This window comes from Camelus dromedarius, chromosome 8 (assembly GCF_036321535.1).
Source record: "Camelus dromedarius isolate mCamDro1 chromosome 8, mCamDro1.pat, whole genome shotgun sequence".
NCBI lineage: Eukaryota > Metazoa > Chordata > Mammalia > Artiodactyla > Camelidae > Camelus > Camelus dromedarius.
This window is the reverse complement of record NC_087443.1, coordinates 71310296-71327932: the sequence shown is the minus strand read 5'-3', so window position 1 is coordinate 71327932 and position 17637 is coordinate 71310296. Positions and strand designations below refer to the sequence as shown.

The 17637-nt window shown below is 44.0% G+C and overlaps 1 long non-coding RNA gene across 1 annotated transcript; it reads left to right on the top strand.

The window, feature by feature from the left end:
* The first annotated feature begins 10202 nt into the window (after window positions 1-10202).
* LOC135321873 (uncharacterized) lies at window positions 10203-17116 on the top strand. Its single transcript, XR_010382058.1, has 3 exons — window positions 10203-10300; window positions 11496-11645; window positions 16812-17116. It is a non-coding gene; the product is annotated as an uncharacterized LOC135321873 (long non-coding RNA).
* Window positions 17117-17637: the final 521 nt, after the last annotated feature.

The following is a 17637-nucleotide window of genomic DNA, read 5'->3' as shown; positions in this document are numbered from 1 at the left end:
CAAGAACGCCCAGCCTCCCTATAAATCTTGTCACTTATCTCAAAGGTGCCTTCTCACCTCCTAAACCAAAACTGTGATTCAGACAGGGATTTTCATGTGGTTAAAGACATAAATAATCTTGCCGCTCCCCCAGGATCTCACCCATCTGCCATTTGGAACTTCAATAAACCACTCTTACCCACTGTCAAGGGTGAGCTGGGAGTCTGCCCGCCTCACTCATCCTGAATGAGTTCAGCCAAGCGTGACCCAGGCCACACCTGAATTCAGCTTCCTTAGTACACATAACATGGAAGCTGGATGGATATGAAAGGTTCTCCAGTTCCACTTGGCCATTTGACAGGTGAGGAAACCGGGGCCTTCCACCCATCACTGGCCAGGGAGCTGGGGGTCTTCTCCTCCCTCTGAGTCCCACACTTAAACTATTCCAGTTGAGCCTTCAACCCCTGACTGCAGAACAGAAGTCAGTGTGGCTTCTTACCCTCCCCAGGATGGTGGGCAAGGATTCCTGAACAGGCTTTTCTCCAGGTCATCCTTCTTCCCAAGACCCTAGAGCTTCTCATATAGACACCGTGGAAGCCCCTGAGCTCACCCAGCAACCACCGGACTAGGGGTCAAATGCCAGCTGAGGACCCCAGCCAATTATTCCCTACCTGAAACTGAAGGCCAGGGTCCCCAGTCTCTTGTGATTGTAACCCACATGGCTCAGGCCTCACCAGCCTGGGGACACTAAAGTGGTGACAGGAGCCTACATACTGGCATCACTGCTCCAAGCACCTTCCTGCTTGGCTTAAGAAAGTTACGTGCACAGGCAGGGACTAAGTTTGTTTCCTTCTCTGCTCTAGCCTCAGAACCTACATAATAGTAGTCAGAAAACACATTTTATGGCAAAGGAGCAAAGGCATTTGGAGACAGTGGAGAAAAGTCTTTTCAACCAAAGATACTGGAACAACTGGACAGCAACATGAAAAACAACGAATCTAGACACAGAAAAATTAACCCAAAATGGATCATAGACCTAAATGTAAATATAAATTATTAAACTGCTAGGAGATAACATAGGAGAAAATATAGATGACCTCAGGTTGGTGACGTCTTTTTAGATACAACATCAAGAGCAAAATCCATTAAAAAGAAGTAAATTTGCAAGCTGGACTTAGTCAAAATTAAAAGTCAACATCAAGAGAATGAGAAGACAAGCCACAGACTGGGATAAAATAATGGTAAAAGACATATCTGGTAAGAAACTATTATCTCAAATATACAAAAAAAAACTCTTAAAACTCAACAATAAGAAAATAAACAACCTGATTTTAAAATTGGAAAGAGATTTGAACAGATCTCACCAAAGAAAATATACAGATAGTAAGAAAAGCTGATGACACTCTACTTCACATCCTGTGCCACCAGGGAAAGTCAACTTACGACAACAATGAGATACCACTACACACCTACTGGAACGGCCAAAATCCAAAGCCCTGACCACACCAAATGCTGACAGGGATGTGGAGCGACGAACTCTCATTTGTTACTGATGGGAATGCAAAATGGTATGGCCACTTTGGAAGACAGTTTGGAAATTTCTTACAAAACTAAACATGCTCTTATCCAGCCGTCACAGTCCTTGGTGTTTATCCAGAGCTGAAAACTTAATGTCTGCATAAAAACCTGCACATCTACATTCAGAGCAGGTTTATTTATAATTGCCAAAACTTGGAAGCAATCAAGCTGCTCTTCAACAGACGAATGGATAAACAGTTGTACTTACAGACAATGGAATATTATTTAGCACTAAAAAGAAACGAGTTATCAAGCTGTGAGAAGACATGAAGGAACCTTACATGGGTATTGCTAAGTGAAAGAAGCCAATGTGAACAAACCACATCCTGCATGATTCCAATTCTATGACATTGTAGAAAGAGCAAACTATTGCTGTTTTCTGGAGACAGTAAAAAAGATGAATGGTTGCCAGGGGTTAGGAGGGAGGGAGAGATGAATAGGCAGAGCACAGAGGATTTTCAGGGCAGTCAGACTTATGGTATGTAATACTATAATGGTGGATACACATCATTATACGTTTGTCCAAATCCATAAAATGTACAACACCAAGAGTGAACCCTAATATAAACCATGGACTTTGGGTGACAATGATGTGTCAGCATTGATTGACTGAATTTAACCAAGGCCCCACTCTGGCAGGGGAAGTGGTCAGTGGGGGAGACGACTGTGCATGTGTGGGGACAAGGGAATATGTACTTTGCACTCAATTTTGCTGTGAACCTAAAATTGCTCTAAAAATAAATCCCATTTGAAATACATTTTAGATAAATATTTCCATTTCCCTCCTATTTAGGCAGAAGTGCCTAACTGTCCGTGAACCAGCCCTGGTCATTGCTTGCCTGAGAGTCCATGAATACACAGCCCCATGAGTGACCCATTCCTTGAGGCATCTCTCAGAGGCTTGAACTTTCTCCAGCAAGAGTAGAAATGATACCACTGGCCTAACAAAATAAATAACCACTGGCCTAACCCTCTGGGTTATGCTCAGTCTAGAGATGACCCACTGCAAAGGTGCCTGGGTCCTAAAACCATCACACGTCTCCCCAACCTTTCTCTTAAGTCATCTCAATCTGTGCCCTTGGAGGCTAGTTCAGAATGCACTTGGCTACCAGACACCGTGGTCCATCTTTGATGTCTCTGTTGCTAGGTTTCCATCTATGAGGAAAAGGCCCATAACAATATGTACACCAGATTGAGAGGCCTGGAAGGCTGCCTGAAACTAAAAAACAGTTCCCGGGGCCAAAGAAGGCAGGATGGGGGAGACAAGGATCATCTGCCTGTTTGAGGATATCAGAATAGGTTGAGGGGTACAGGCTGCATAAAAGGCAGGGAGGGTCCCAGGAAGTGTGAGTCAGAGTTTAGAGGGGTGCTTGTGTGGGCTGTTGAATCTGCCTCCCCACTCCAAAATGGTGCTGCGGCCTTCTGGGCTGCTCCCCAAGACACAAGGCTCCTTGGCCTCCCCTTCCCCTGATTCTAACACAGACATTTGGACAAAGTCCACTGAGACCATGGAAAAAACACTTGAGACAGGGAACTTCAACACTTAGTCTCTGCCCCATTCCACTTTCCCTAGACCCAAACACTGTGTGATCTTGGAAGTCACCTAGACCCTCTGGGTAAAGAGGAGAGGAGGCAACGTAGCAGAATAGTCAAGAAATGAGTTCCGGAATCAGGAAGGGCTGGGTTTGAAGCCCAGTCCCACCACTGGCTCCTTTGGTGAATTTAACCTTTCTAAACCTCCGTTTCCTCATCTAGGTTGAGGTTGCTGTAGGGCCTAAAGAGGAGTGAATGAGTTAATCCTGGGTTGCTGAAACTCTAACACCCTAATGCCATCGTGGCCAGTCCATGAGTCCGTCCTACCTTCCCCTTCTTTCCCCTCCTTCCACATTTAGTGGCTGCTTTATAACACTTTCTTTTTGCTTCTCTTTATGCAAACTACACATTCACATAATTTTAAAGGATCACATAGTTCTACAAGGCTCCCCCTTCCCAATTGTCCCCATCTCAAAGGCAACCACTTACACTCTGCTCTGTGATACTTTTGATACACCAGAAGTTGTGCCATCTTTGGCAAGGGAATTAACCAGGCAACAAAGATGTTCAAAGCTTTTCCTGGAAAGCTGATTGTTCCCTCTCTCTTGCTAGATCAGGTCCAGAAGAGTTAGTTAAATCAAACCACTTAGAGGGGGAATCCAAGAACAGCAGCCTCTTGGAAATGGGGCTGTGGAAACCCAACTGTTGAATTAAAATATGTAGTCACTCTTCACTTTGCTTTTGATCAACATGCCTCTCCTGTTCCGTTTTAAATCCTGGTGCTGGTGGCTCTTCGCAGGTGGGGAGAGTTTCCGCTATCAGGCATAGATCAGTACTGACATCCAGTGGTCACAGAGAATTATCTGCCTGAAGCTCTCCATCTCTCTCTTCCCAGAATCCAGTGGGTGTTCACTCAGAGAAAGGAGGAGGGATGGAGGCTGACAGCTACCAATGAGTGCTGTTAACTTGGAGAACTGTGTGATCTGCAGCCAGGGGCAAGCAACTCAGCCTGAGGCGTTGCCAGTTTACAAGATGCCCAAGGGTTACTTGAATGATGACCTTAGAGTCATAGGGAGAAATGAAGGCCATCACTGGCAATGTGGTAAGACCACAAAAAACTAAAATGTTAGAGGGCCACAGGGTCTTGGAAAACACTCTAGATTTGAAGTCAGAAACCTTGATTCAAGACCCGCTGCTCTTTGTCACCTTAAGCAAGTCCCGTAAATTCTCAGTGCTGTAGCTTCCTCACCTTTGAAGTGAGGCTGGCACTACCTGCTTAGCCAGCTGCACAGGGTTGGAGGATGAGAATGTCAAATGAGAATGTTTGCAAAGCATTTTGTAAGCTGCAAAACGCTGTCCAGCTGGGGCTGCTAGGATGTGGCGGTGATGGACAGGGCAGGGCAAACTGGACTTGGTGATGGACAGGGCAGGGCAAACTGGACTTGGTGAGGAGGTACTAAGAAGTTCTATGACTCTGGGGTCTTGGCCAGACGACAGACAACACTTCCAATTTCCAATTTCACTGAGGCTTTTGGAGACTCAGCCTTGGACTGCCAGGGTGACCTCGTCAGAAAAGGACATTCTGCATTTTCCTCTGAGATAAACATTGGCGAGTAACTTAAAGGGCCATCTAACTTCAAAACTCATATGTCAAACAGGTTTTTAAAAATAGAATCATAACTCAAAGGAAAAAATATGAGGCACCATTTATTCTAATGTCAAAGGAGCTATTGTTAACATCGGTTGCTCTAATAGACTACACCCTTCTACATTTCCTTATAATTTTTTCTTGTGTTTCCATTTGCATTTGGTCTAGGGTTTTGCCCAGGAAGACTAGTCTGGCAAAGTGACTCTAAATGAAATCATGAGATGACTAGAGATAGAGAAATGGTGTGTGCATAGGAGGGAAAATGTAGGGAGGTGTTTTGGGAGGCTCAAAGACCATGTTCCTGACTCAGTTTGTGCCATCAGATTTCATAAATTCCCAAAACTGAATTTTGAAAAGATTAGTCTAAAAAGACAAATGAACTTATTTACAAAACAGAAACAGATTCACAGACATAGAAAACAAACTTATGGTTACTAGGGGAGAAGGGGGTGGGAAGGGATAAATTGGGAGTTCGAGATTTGCAGATGCTTACTGGTATATGTAAAATAGATAAACAAGTTCATGCTGTATAGCACAGGGAACTATGTTCGATATCGTGTAGTAGCTTATGGTGAAAAAGAATATGAAAATAAATATTTGCATATTCATGTATGACTGAAGCATTGTGCTGTACACCAGAAATTGACACAACATTGTAAACTGACTATACTTCAAAAATTTTTTTTTAATTTTTTAAAAAAGCTTAAACAAAAAAAGGTTAATCTAGTCTTTCTTCTTCAGCTTAATTTAAAAGAAACAGAAACCAATACTCTCACCCTTCGTAAAACTATCAGAGGGCTTTGAACACAAATATTATGCTGCTGCTTCCAGATTTCCATGTAAGTGTATCTGTCAAGGAAAAAAAATTCTAGCCCCAGAAAGGATTTACTACAGTTCATAGAATGATAGGAAGGGCTGAGGGGAGGAGGGGAGCGTAATTTCCAGTGACACAGCATAATCAGGCCACAAGGGAGCAGCTGACTCCTCTACTACCAGGAAGCCACCTGCTGACCTGGGAAGCTTCCAGCCCTCAGCACCTCCAATCCAGAGCAGCAGATGTGCCCGGCACACTGCACCCCCCCACCCCCTCCCCCTACCAGAGCCAGTGATGGGACATGGAGAATTTTGCTAACACGGCCAGATTCCCAATTCCCCCTCCGCTGGCTGAGCTTATCAGCACGAGCAACAGCTGAGCAGCCTGTACGTCACGTCTCCTTCTAAATCTCACCTAAAGGTGTCTCACTGGCTAAATCTAAACCACACCTGGAATCCTAGCTGCAAAGGGGTCTGGGAAATGTAGTTTTTCAGTTTCTGGCTTTTGTCTTATGGAAGGAACACCAGGAGTGTGTAATGAATGATGAATACCAACAGACCGTGCCCCTACTTATTTTTATTTTATTTTAGTGTTATTTTTTTAAAGACTTACTTACTTATGTATTTATTTATTTAAGTTGAAATATAGTTGATTTACGGTATTATATTAGTTTCAGGTGTATAAGGTAATGATTCAGTATTTTCATAGATTATACTCCATTTAAAGTTATGATAAAACATTGTCTGTATTCCCTGTTCCATGCAACATATCCATGTGGCTTGTTTATTTTATATATCGTAGTTTGTATCTCTTAATCTCCTACTCCTGGCTTGCCCTTTCCCCCTCCCCCACCCCACCCCCACTGGTAACCACTGGTTTGTTTTCTAATCTGTAAGCCTCTTTCTGTTTTGTTATATTAATTCATTTGTTTCATTTTTAAGATTGCATATATGAGTGATAACATGTAATATTTGTCTTTCTCTGTCTGACTTACGTCACTAAGCGTAATATCCTCCAGGTCCACCCATGTTGTTGCCGATGTCAAAATTTCATTCTTTTTATGGCTGAGTAGTATTCCACTGTGTGTGTTTGTGTAAGTACCACATCATCTTTATCCATTTGTCTATTGATGGGATGCATGCATGTTTTCAGATTAGGGTTCCCTCCAGATATATGCCCAGGAGTGGGATTGCTGGATCATATGGTAAGTCTATTTTTAGTTTTTTGAGGACTCTCCATACTGTTTTCCATAATGGCTGCACCAAACTACATTCCCACCAACAGTGTAGGAGGGTTCCCTTTTCTCCACACCCTCTCCAGCATTTATCATTCATGGACTTCTGAATGATGGCCATTCTGACTGGTGTGAGGTGATACCTCATTGTAGTTTTGATTTGCATTTCTCTGATAATTAGTGATACTGAGCATTTTTTCAGGGGCCTATTGGCGGCTTGTATGTCTTCACTGAAGAATTGCTTGTTTAGACCTTTCTCGTCCATTTTTGGATTGGCTTTTTTTTGGGTTGTCATTATTAAGTTGTATGAGCTGCTTTTATATTCCAGAAATTAAGACTTTGTCAGTCACGTCATTTGCCAATATTTTCTCCCATTCTGTAGGTTGTCATTTTGTCTTGTTTATGGTTTCCTTTGCTGTACAAAAGCTTGTAAGTTTAATTAGGTCCCATTTGTTAATTTTTGCTTTTATTTCTATTGTTTGGGTAGACTACCCTAGGAGAACATTGCTAAGATTTATGTCAGAAAATGTTTTGCCTATGTTTTCTTCTAGGAGTTTTATTGTGTCTTATGTTTAAGTCTTTAAGCCATTTTGAGTTTATTTTTGTGTATGGTGTGAGGGAATGTTCTAAATTCGTTGATTTACATGCCGCTGTCCAGTTTTCCCAACACCACTTGCTGAAGACGCCATCTTTTCTCCATTGTATATTTTTGCCTCCTTTGTCAAAGATTAATTGACCATAAGTGTGTGTGTTTATTTCTGGGCTCTCTATTCTTTGTTCCACTGATCCATATGTCTGTTTTTGTACCAATACCACAATGTTTTGATTACTGTAGCTCTGTAGTATTGTCTGAAGTCTGGGAGGATTATTCCTCCAACTTCGTTCTTTTTCTTCAGTATTGCTTTGGCAATTCTGGGTCTTTTGTGATTCCATACAAATTTTAGGATTATTTGTTTTAGTTCTGTGAAAAATATCCTAGGTAATTTGATAGGGATTGCATTGAATCTGTAGATTGCTTTGGGTAGTTTTGCCATTTTAACAATATTAATTCTTCTAATCCAAGAGTATGAGCTATCTTTCCATTTCTTTAAATTGTCTTTAATTTCCCTAATCAGTGTTTTGTAGTTCTCTGTGTATAAGTCTTTCACCTTCTTGGTCAGGTTTATTCCTAAGTTTGTTTTTTGGTTTGTTTTTTTTTTTTGGGTGCAATTTAAAAACGGATTGTTTCTTTACTTTCCTTTTCTGAAATTTCATTGTTAGTGTAAAGAAATGCAACTGATTTCTGTATGTTAATCTTGTATCCTGCTACCTCGCCAAATTCTTTTATCAGCTCTAGTAGTTTTTGTGTGGAGCATTTAGGATTTTCTACATATAGGATCATGTCATCCCCATATAGTGACAATTTTACCCCTTCTCTTCCAGTTTGGATCCCTTTTATTTCATTTTCTTTTCTGCCTGCTATGGCAAGGATTTCCAATACTATGCTGAATAGAAGTGTTGAGCCTGAGCATCCTTGTCTTATTCCAGATTTTAGCGGAAAGGCTTTCAGCTTTTCACTGTTGAGTATTATGTTGGCTGTAGGTTTGTGATAAATAGCTTTTATTATGTTGAGATATGTTCCCTGTATACTTTGCTAAGAGTTTTTTTTAATCATAAATGGGTGTTGAATTTTATCAAATGTTTTTCTGCATTTATTGATAAGATCATGTGATTTTTGTCCTTTCTTTTGTTGATGTAGTATATCACATTGATAGATTTGCATGTATTGAGCCATCCTTGTGTCAGTTGGATGAATCCAGCTTGGTCATAGTGCATGATCTTTTTTATGTGTTATTGGATTCGGTTTGCTAATATTTTGTTGAGAATTTTTGCACCTATGTTCATCAACGACATTGGCCTATAATTTTCTTTTTTGGTAGTGTCTTTGTCTGGTTTTGGTATCAGGGTGATAGTGAGTTCATAGAATGAGTTTGGGAGTACTCCCTCCTCTTCAGTCTTTCAAAGAGTTTGAGAGAGACTGGTATGAGTTCTTCTTTGTATGTTTGGTATAATTCCCTAGTGAAGCCACTGGTTCTGAACTTTTGTTTGCAGGGAGGTTTTTTATTGCTGATTCTATTTCATTTCTAGTGATTGGTCTGTTCAAATTGTCTATTTCTTCTTGATTCAGTTTTGGTGGACTGTATGTTTCTAGAAACTTGTCCATTTCTTCTAGGTTGTCCAATTTGTTGCCATATAGTTGTTCATAGTATTTCCCTTGTGGTTTTTTATATTTCTGTGGTGTTGGCTGTAATTTCTCCATTTTCATTCCTTATTTGTGTCCTCTCTCTTGTCTTCTTGGTGAGCCTGGCCAAAGGTTTGTTGACTTTGGGGAACCTCCATACTCTTTTCCCCAGTGGCTGCACCAATTTATGCCCCCACCAATGGTTTACGAGGGTTCCCTTTTTCCCACATCCTAGCCAACACTTGCTATTTGGGGTATTTTAGTATTATTTTAATATTTATTTAAATTTTTTAAATTACAAAATAGTTCATGCGCACTGTCAGAGACAAGAAACAATACAGAAATGAAGTAAAAATTGAAAATGCCCTGCTCCAATCCCATTCTTCAAATGGAATCACTGTTCGTAGTTTGGAGAGTAGCCTGTCAGTGGTTTTTGTGCATTTAGCGGGGTGGGTTTTGTCCTGCATACTGTTCTGTAATTTCTTGTGTCACTCGAACACATATCCTGGACATCTGTCCATGAGAAAAGATATAATAATAACTCATGTTTTAAGAAGTGCAACCGAGCGTCCCATCAGAGAGGAACCCTACCAGTGGACACTGAGGTTGCCTCTAATTATTCCCTGTTATACATAATGCAAAAGGAACAGCTGTTCAGGCATTTGGAAAGGTCAGATTTCCAAAAGTGAAAGACCTGAATGATATTTTCAAGCTGTATCTTCCTAATCACCGCACAGTCAGGAGACTTCAGCTGGCCAGAATTTAAGACTCAAAAAATTTAGCCTGAGCCCTGAAGATTTTGATTCAGCAGACACTGATGGAGCCCTAGTTGTTAGCCTGAGGGGTTCGTAAGCATGCCCCCCATTCCTGTCCCCAGGGGGCCTGCCCTCTGCTGAGAACAGATCGGACTCTGCACAGCTACCTAGTGCCCAGCCCAGGGAGGTGAAGTGCGGAAGGATAGCAGAGCAGGAGAGACGACATGGCTTTGACCTCCATGGGCAGTAGAGTTGGGAGTGTTAGAGAGCTAAGTTTAAGAACCCTGCTCTGCCACATGAGGATCTGGGGACTAGGAGGAAGGCTGAGTCACACATCTGCTAGGTCCCCAGACAACCACCTAGGACACGTGACATCCCTTGGCAAAGTGGGCACCAGATGCTGCAGATCAACTCAAAGTGTGTTTTCCTTGCAGCTGTTTTCAAAACCTTCAGTGCATCTTGTCTCTATGCAAGCTTGGCTGCCCCAGCATCTCAGCCAATCGCAGCCTAAGCCTGGAAACACAGTGTGGCCTGAGCAGTAAGTGTTGCTGTGGACATGTGCTGCTGTATCCATCACATCCTTTCCCTGCTTCTCTCCCCAACTCTGTTCAGTTTTCCTTTAACGAATTCTCCCTCCTCTATTCTCTGCCGTGGAAACTAGATAGAAACGGCGGGGGGGTGGGGGTGCTTCCACACTCCCTGCAACATACCCTCCTTCCCAGGCTAGCGGCTGATTCAAGGATGGGCATCTGATGCAGCCTTAGCTATCAAGAAAGAGTAAATCTCAGCACTTCTGCAGAATCTATGGTAAAAAATACCCCTCTTTTTTGGAAGGTCTAAAACTGAGTCATGTTGCTCCTTTAGGGGAAGCTTGAAGCCTGAGGCTTTTGGAAGTCATTCTGTGACCCTCAAGGAAGGCAGATTAGAGAGGTAAAGAAATGACTTTAGGGGCATCATTAGAGCCCTGATCAGGCATCACCTAAAAGCAGGATTTCTCTAGACTTCTAAATTATGTTAGCTATTAAATCTACATTATTGCTTAAACCAATTTAAATTAGAGTTTTCTATCATTTGCATCATATGGAGACAGACACTTTTTTGCATACCACCCACAGGGGCATTTTCCTTATATGGCCTCTAAAAACAACCTGTATGCAGCCTCTACCACTGCCCCAGAAACAGCTCCTGCTGACCTCTCAGTAAGAGCTCTTTGAATGTGTGAACTGGAAAGTTAACTCAAATTGACTTAGACAAAAAAGAGGAAGGGCAGGAGGAATCAAAACAAGGGCCTCCAACACTTAGGATTCTCTGTCTCTCCTCAGCCTCTGTCTTCATTCCCCAAACCCGCTGGAACACAGCTACCCTTAGCTCTGGGCTCACATACACACAATTATTACTTAAGAGGAAAAGGCTCATTCTTCCAGCTCAAAGTATAAAAATCCCCAAGAACAACTCTGATTAGCCCAGCTTGGGTCACAAGTACATCCTTGGGCCAGTCACTGCAGCCAGAGGAGTGAGCTTCCACAACCGGCCTGTTTGGTTGATGTGTTGGTTGGTTGGTTGGTTAGTTGGTTGGTTTTTTGGCGCAGGGCAGGACCTATTGCCATGGCCCTGGGCCCAGTTCATTGGAATGAGGAAGGTGCAATTCCTTGAAAAGAGGGGAGCAAAGCTGAGAAAGAGGACAAGGGATGCTGACAAGTCCTAATAAAAATGTCCGTGACACCTCCTTGCAGAGCTGATGTGCAGATCAACTGATAATGGATGCAAAAGAGCCCAGTAAAACGACTTTGTTTAAAGCATGCTGTGCACTGCTTGCTGTCATTTGTGGACAAAGAATAAAGCTCAGGAGCCACGTGGCTGAGCGAGCAACCCAGAACTGAAAGGTAGGAGTGATGGGTTTGTAACTAGCATTGTGACCTGGGGTGAGTCAGAAAACCTCACCAAGTTCAGTCCTATAAGGATTAAATGACATAATGTGCCTGGCTCAACATCTGAGTCTCTAGTACCTTCTTCCCAACATTTAGAATGGGAGTTTCAGGATACGATTCATAGCAAAGAAATGCCAAAGGAAGGAAGCAAAGGAAATGTGAGTGTAGGGTGGGCATTTTTCCTTACTCAAGCCATTGTTCAGTTAATGTACTTTTTTTTTTTTTTAAGTTGAGTCTGATATCAGTTCTTTCGGTTCCAGAGTCCAAAATTGGGTAGGCAATGTACATGAGGAGTTCTCCAGCCATTTATCCACATCCTTCATTGGTCATAGGCCCATCACTGCATGCTGGGTGTTTGACCTGACAAGACAGGCTTATTGTCATGGTAGCCACATGCTCCAGATTGTCTAGGACTGGCCCAGTTTCAAAGAGCCTGCCCTGCTCTCTTCAAGACCTCACTCACTAACTCTGCATCCCATTTTGTTTCCTTCATGGCACTTCTCTTTACTCAAAATTTTCCTATTTGCTCATTTCTTGGTTGACTTGTTCGTTTTCTGCTGTCCCCACGAGGACATCAGCTGCATAGGCACATCCCCACCTGTCCTCATTACAGGATCTCCAGCTCTCAAAACAGAACTGGTGTGTGGGGGCCATTCAGCAGTACAACTGAATCGAATGACGGAAGAATTGTCAGACCACATGGCCTGTTATCTGTTTCACAAGATAGTCACAGCACTTGACTTTGGAACTTCACTCTCATTTGGGCCTTACAATAAACTTGTAAGTTAGGTATTAATTATCCCCATTTTATAGATGAGGAAACAAACATTCAGAGAGATTAAATGGTTTACCTGGCATCCAGTGACAGAAAGGGACAGAATCAGGGCTCCCAGTCCAGTGGTCCTTCTGCCTTAGCACACACATGTCAAAGTTGGATGAAGGAAGCAGATCAGAGGAGCAATGAGGAGGCTTTGAGAACAGAAAGGTAGAGGACACCAAAAGTTACACTTTATTTGCTTGGTTCTGAAAGCTCTTTCTTGGAGCCTAATGTTATTTAGATACAGACACTTCCAATTTGCTGAACTCTCTCGCAACCACTTCTCCTTCAGATGCTATGGCCTTTCTTAAGATCCAGGTGGGGGTTTTAAGGACAGATATCTCTCAGCATGTCAAAAACTTGATACAGGTTTGTTTCTGTGAGTCAGGACACTTTGGATTGCAACTGACAGAAATGCAAACCAAAGTAGCTCAGACAAAAAGGTGTCTCGTCCAGCCACAGGAAGGAGAGAGCTGCAGCTGGGCCACAGAACAACTGAAACCAGAAACTCCGGCACCACCTTTCTCCTGCCTATTGAGTTAATTCTCCCTACAGCCCAGTTTTCTCCATGTAGTTGCAAAAATGCTCATTCACATCTTCTGTCTCATATTCCAATGTCCTCCCCCACTCCGCCTCCAAATGGTTCTAATTTTTTAAATTCCCAGGAAAGAACTCTGGTCCGGTTTGAGTCGGGTGCCCAGCACTGAACTAACCGACTGCATGGGTGTGACGCGAGCATGGGGCCACATAGCCCAGACTCGGTCCTGTCTCTGTGTATCTGCGCCTCCTCCAGGGAAAGGGCAATTGTCTGGGCCTTCACCCTATCTGTACCTACTACAGTTTTGGTGCCTGATAATTTTGACTGCCATGCTGCCTCTTCAATTACTGTCATAGTACTCAAAGGGTCACAGCCTTCATTAATTAAAACAAAACAAAACCCTCTAACTTTCTGCATTCTTAAGTGGTAAGACAGAAGTGGGCTGACTGACCTCTCAAGTCCCTGCCAACTCCCACCCATCTGTGGTTTCTGGATGTCAGTTTCTCTATAGTCCCAACATCCTTCCCAAATGTGAGCATCCCTCTGCTGTATCTCGTAGAACCAGAAACCCAGGTACCCAGAGAGCCTAAGGGGCCTGGAGAATAAACTTGGTTGAAGTGGGTGAAACTCTGTTGCATTGTGACCAGCAGGAAGAAACAAGTGTCCTGCAGACACAGCACTGGGCAGAGTCCAGGTCTTCTAGCTCTCGGTCCACCAGACTGCCATCCCTGTGAGCCTGAAGCCTCCGAGGCCTTATTGCACTACTTGGATGTGCCCCACCCATCTCTTCCTACAGCAGTGTGGGTATCCCCTCTCCAAGGGGAACCCAGGGCCTCCTGCAAACACAGATTTCCATGGATTTGGGAGTCAAACGTGGAAAAGGCTCCAACACCACAGTGGTGCTCTGCCCTTTGCTCGGTGGGAAAGAGACAGTGAAAACCAAGAAAGCAGGCAGGGCTTCCCATCAACAGGGATCAGCGCTCCTAGCAGTTACTGCTGAATCTCAAAATGAAAATAAATGCAAGAAATTTAATGTTTCTAATGGTGGCTCTCAGGCTCAGGAAGAATTTCTGAATCTCAAAGGAAAACTGAAAGAGTCTGGTGCCTCTATAGCAGGATTTCAGGGTTTAGAAATGGATCCGATGCTTCCCACCCCTTAAATGTGCCTATGTTTGATGAAGTCATGCCTAAGACACCTCTGTTGGGTGCAGATAGCCCTGAGCTGGGTTTAGAAGTATATAGCAGTAAGTGGGTGACATTTACCTGCATTTATAGGGCAGACAGGATGGGATTACACACAGAAGGATTAAGGCCTCCTGAGAACCAGGGAGGAGGTGATGCTGGAGCCAGGACTTAAGGAAGGAGGAGAGAGTAGCCAAGTAAAGGCATAGGGAAAGAGCAAAGAGAGGGTGTATGAGCATGGGCATTCTGGAACATTTTTGACCAGAGCATAGGGTGTGAGGTCAAGGGTAAGCTCCTCAAGGCCCTGAATGTCATTCGACACATTTAGACTACACTCTCTAAGAACTGAGCAAGCACAGATCACTTTCCAGGTGAGGTAAGTGTCACCAGAAAGATGAGGGGGCCTGTGAGCCACACATGCGCAAAGAGGAGCCCGGCCCGTGTTTCTTTGCCACCCGCAGCAGACGCTAGCCCGCTCTCATCCCAGCGCCCTTACCATAGCCGGCTGCCTGGAGAAGGGGGTTGGTAAGAAGACCAGAAAAGGGTGACGTGTAGAAGGTCCACCCAAGATCAGCCCAACCCAGGAGATAGCGGACAGCAGTTAGGAAACTAGCCATGGTCGGTCAGCACCAAGTTAGAGCAGCTGGTGCCAGGCCAGTATTAGAATGGAGGGCTGTTTTGGCCCAAAAGACACTGTGCCTTCCCAGCGAGCCTTGGAGGGCAGGACTCAGGACCACAGAAGGTTTATCAGCCTGGAGCAGAGGAAGCCCTTCCTTGACAGCCAGTGATACCCCCCTTGGAAGAAGGGGTGGGGTTTGGTCAGAGTTGCAAGCACTCGGGCAGCCCAGAAAACCACTTGGCTGCTTCCTCTGCTCTGGGAGCATGGGGGCCCCAAGAGAAAGAGGCACAAAATCAACAGGAATTGGTCATGATGGCTGCGCCCTCGTGTCTGCTCTCTCTCCCTACCCCTCCCTTTCATAAAAGGCAACCCTCCTGATTAATTTCTGGTTGCCGTTCACTGCTCCTGACTTGTCATCAATCTCAAGGTGTGCCAGGATGCTTTATATTTACTTGGAATTGCTTGCCTAGGCCTGCTGAATCGGCAGTCCTATTAGCAGGATTTTTTTTTCATTGTGTTTGTGAAATGAAACAAAATAGAAACGCCCTACCCAGAGAGCGCTTTCTGCTCCATTTCTCTGAACACCGTCAGGCTCTGGGGAGACTGTGAAGTCTTTTCAGGGGGCCAAGGGTACACCTCTGCCTTTGGTGCTAAGGAGACCTGGGAGGAGGTGTTGCTGGCTCCCCCGGACAGGGGCAGGCAGATAGAAGTCCTTCCTGCTTTTACGAAGACAGAATGGTGGTGAGGGTGGAGAAAGAGATCCCTGACCAGCCACAGCAAAGAAGTCATGCAGCTGATCATGGCCAAGACGCTGCAGTGCAGGACAGGGAGGGTTAAGGGAGGGAGACGGGTTTTAGTCCCAGTTCTGCCCTTCCTCTCTGGGACCTTAAGCAAGTAATTCAAGCGCTCTCTGAGTGTCACTTTCCTCATTTGCAAAGTGGGGAGAATTATTCCTGCTTTATAAGGTGCCCATGAGGATTAAGTGAAACCTCACAAGCATAATTCCTTGGCACAATGCCTCGTGCAGAGACATCCAGCAAATATCTCAGTCATTCCCTTCGGGGCATTACCTTCTATAGTGCTGTATGTTAGAGTGTGGCTTCTGGTGGGGCAAGGAGAGGAGGGGACCTTTTTCTGGGTCCTTTGGTGAGAATAATAAAAGGTTTGGGAAAGGCTTCAAGAGCCTGAAGCACACATATAACTAATGAGATGAGAGGGCAGTCAGCCCTCCTGAAACTGCTCCAGGGAAGTGATTTATTGCCCAGAAGCTGAAGTGCTCCAGCATCAGTAACTGAGGAGAAGTCGAGAGCACTTTTCTGGGTCACAGACCTTGGCCTTGCACTCACCATGCTTCACGTGAATAGTCTTTGTGTCAGAATTTATAATCAATCCTTTCTTAGCCGACCTTCTTTGTGGCTGACTTCTCCAGCATCGCGAGCCTGGGCTGTGTGCAAAATGAAGCACTCAATTCGTGCCAGAGAGAGAGAGAGAGGAGTGAGTTCCCTCCTCAGAGCAAGGTTAGGAAATGTTTTAAGCAATTTGCATAGAAAAGAAAACTCCTGCAGACCCTCACTTGTATGGAAATCTTGGTCCAGTGCTGCTATGGGGTATTATACAGTCAGTAAAAATGCTGCATTGAAGAAGTCCTGTGAAAAAATCAGAGTACAGAGTTGTGCTGTATGATCATACTATGTGATCTAAGCTAACTTTAAATGCATTTTAAAATTTTTAAGATGAAACTATTCCTTCCTCTGTCTACTCAATGGATGATGAAGGCTTTTTTAGGGTCTTTTTCCTACTTTTCTGTGTTTTATTAATTTTTCTACGAGCATGTATCTTCATAACGATAATAAAGATGAGGAGAAAAAGGAAGAAGAGGAGATAAAGAATTCTGAAAGGCCTCTTAGGCCTCTGTGTGTTGCTGGTTCCCATTTAAAATCACACTTTCCCTCTCTGGATACCAAGAAGTCACTGGGGAGGGGGAAGCACCACGATGACCAGACCATGGACATCAGACCAGAATCTCCAGCTGCAGAACCAAGGCCACTTCCCAGGTCTGCAGGGTGCTGACAACCAAGGGAATTACACACCCTCATGTTGACTTTCTTAGCATCTCACCTGCTGGAGAAAGAATGTATCGGTGAAGCCAGTGGTTCCGCAAAGGCAATCTTACACAGGTAAGTTTAGTACATAAAACAGGTTACAAAGGAGGCAGAGGGCTTATTAGGAGGGAGAGAGAGAGGGAAAGAGGGAGGAAGAGACAGGGAAGCCCCAGCCATCCCCGCTCAGTCCCCCACGCCCCATCCCCCATCCCCAGTCTATGAGCCGTTTGGATTTCCGTGGAAAGGAAACACAGCTTGAAAACCTTGTAAGGTTCAACAAGGCCCATCATGTGGAGAACAGAGATGATAGTGGGAAAGGGTGGAGAATTCTTTTTCTGAGTAATCAAGAAATATATTTTTGCTGAAAATCTATTTCCATTTCAACAGCTCCAGCCAGCTCTGTTTTAGAAACAAGCAATAAGGATGTTTTTACCAAACACATATGTCCTCTGGGAAAAGTGTAAGGCTTGATTTGTGAATACATTCAAGTTTGACTTATCAGGCTGCTTCATGGGCCCTGCAATTTGTGATACTGAATAAGGTGGTGATTACCAGCAGTTGATTCAGGCTTACGACAGGTTATTTGTCCCTGGTGAGTTCTGTGCTGGGCCTCCAGGAGGGAAAAAATACCCTTTTAGATTTGTCTCTGCCTAATTGTCTCCTGGAAGAATAGATTGCTGTGGGTGTTA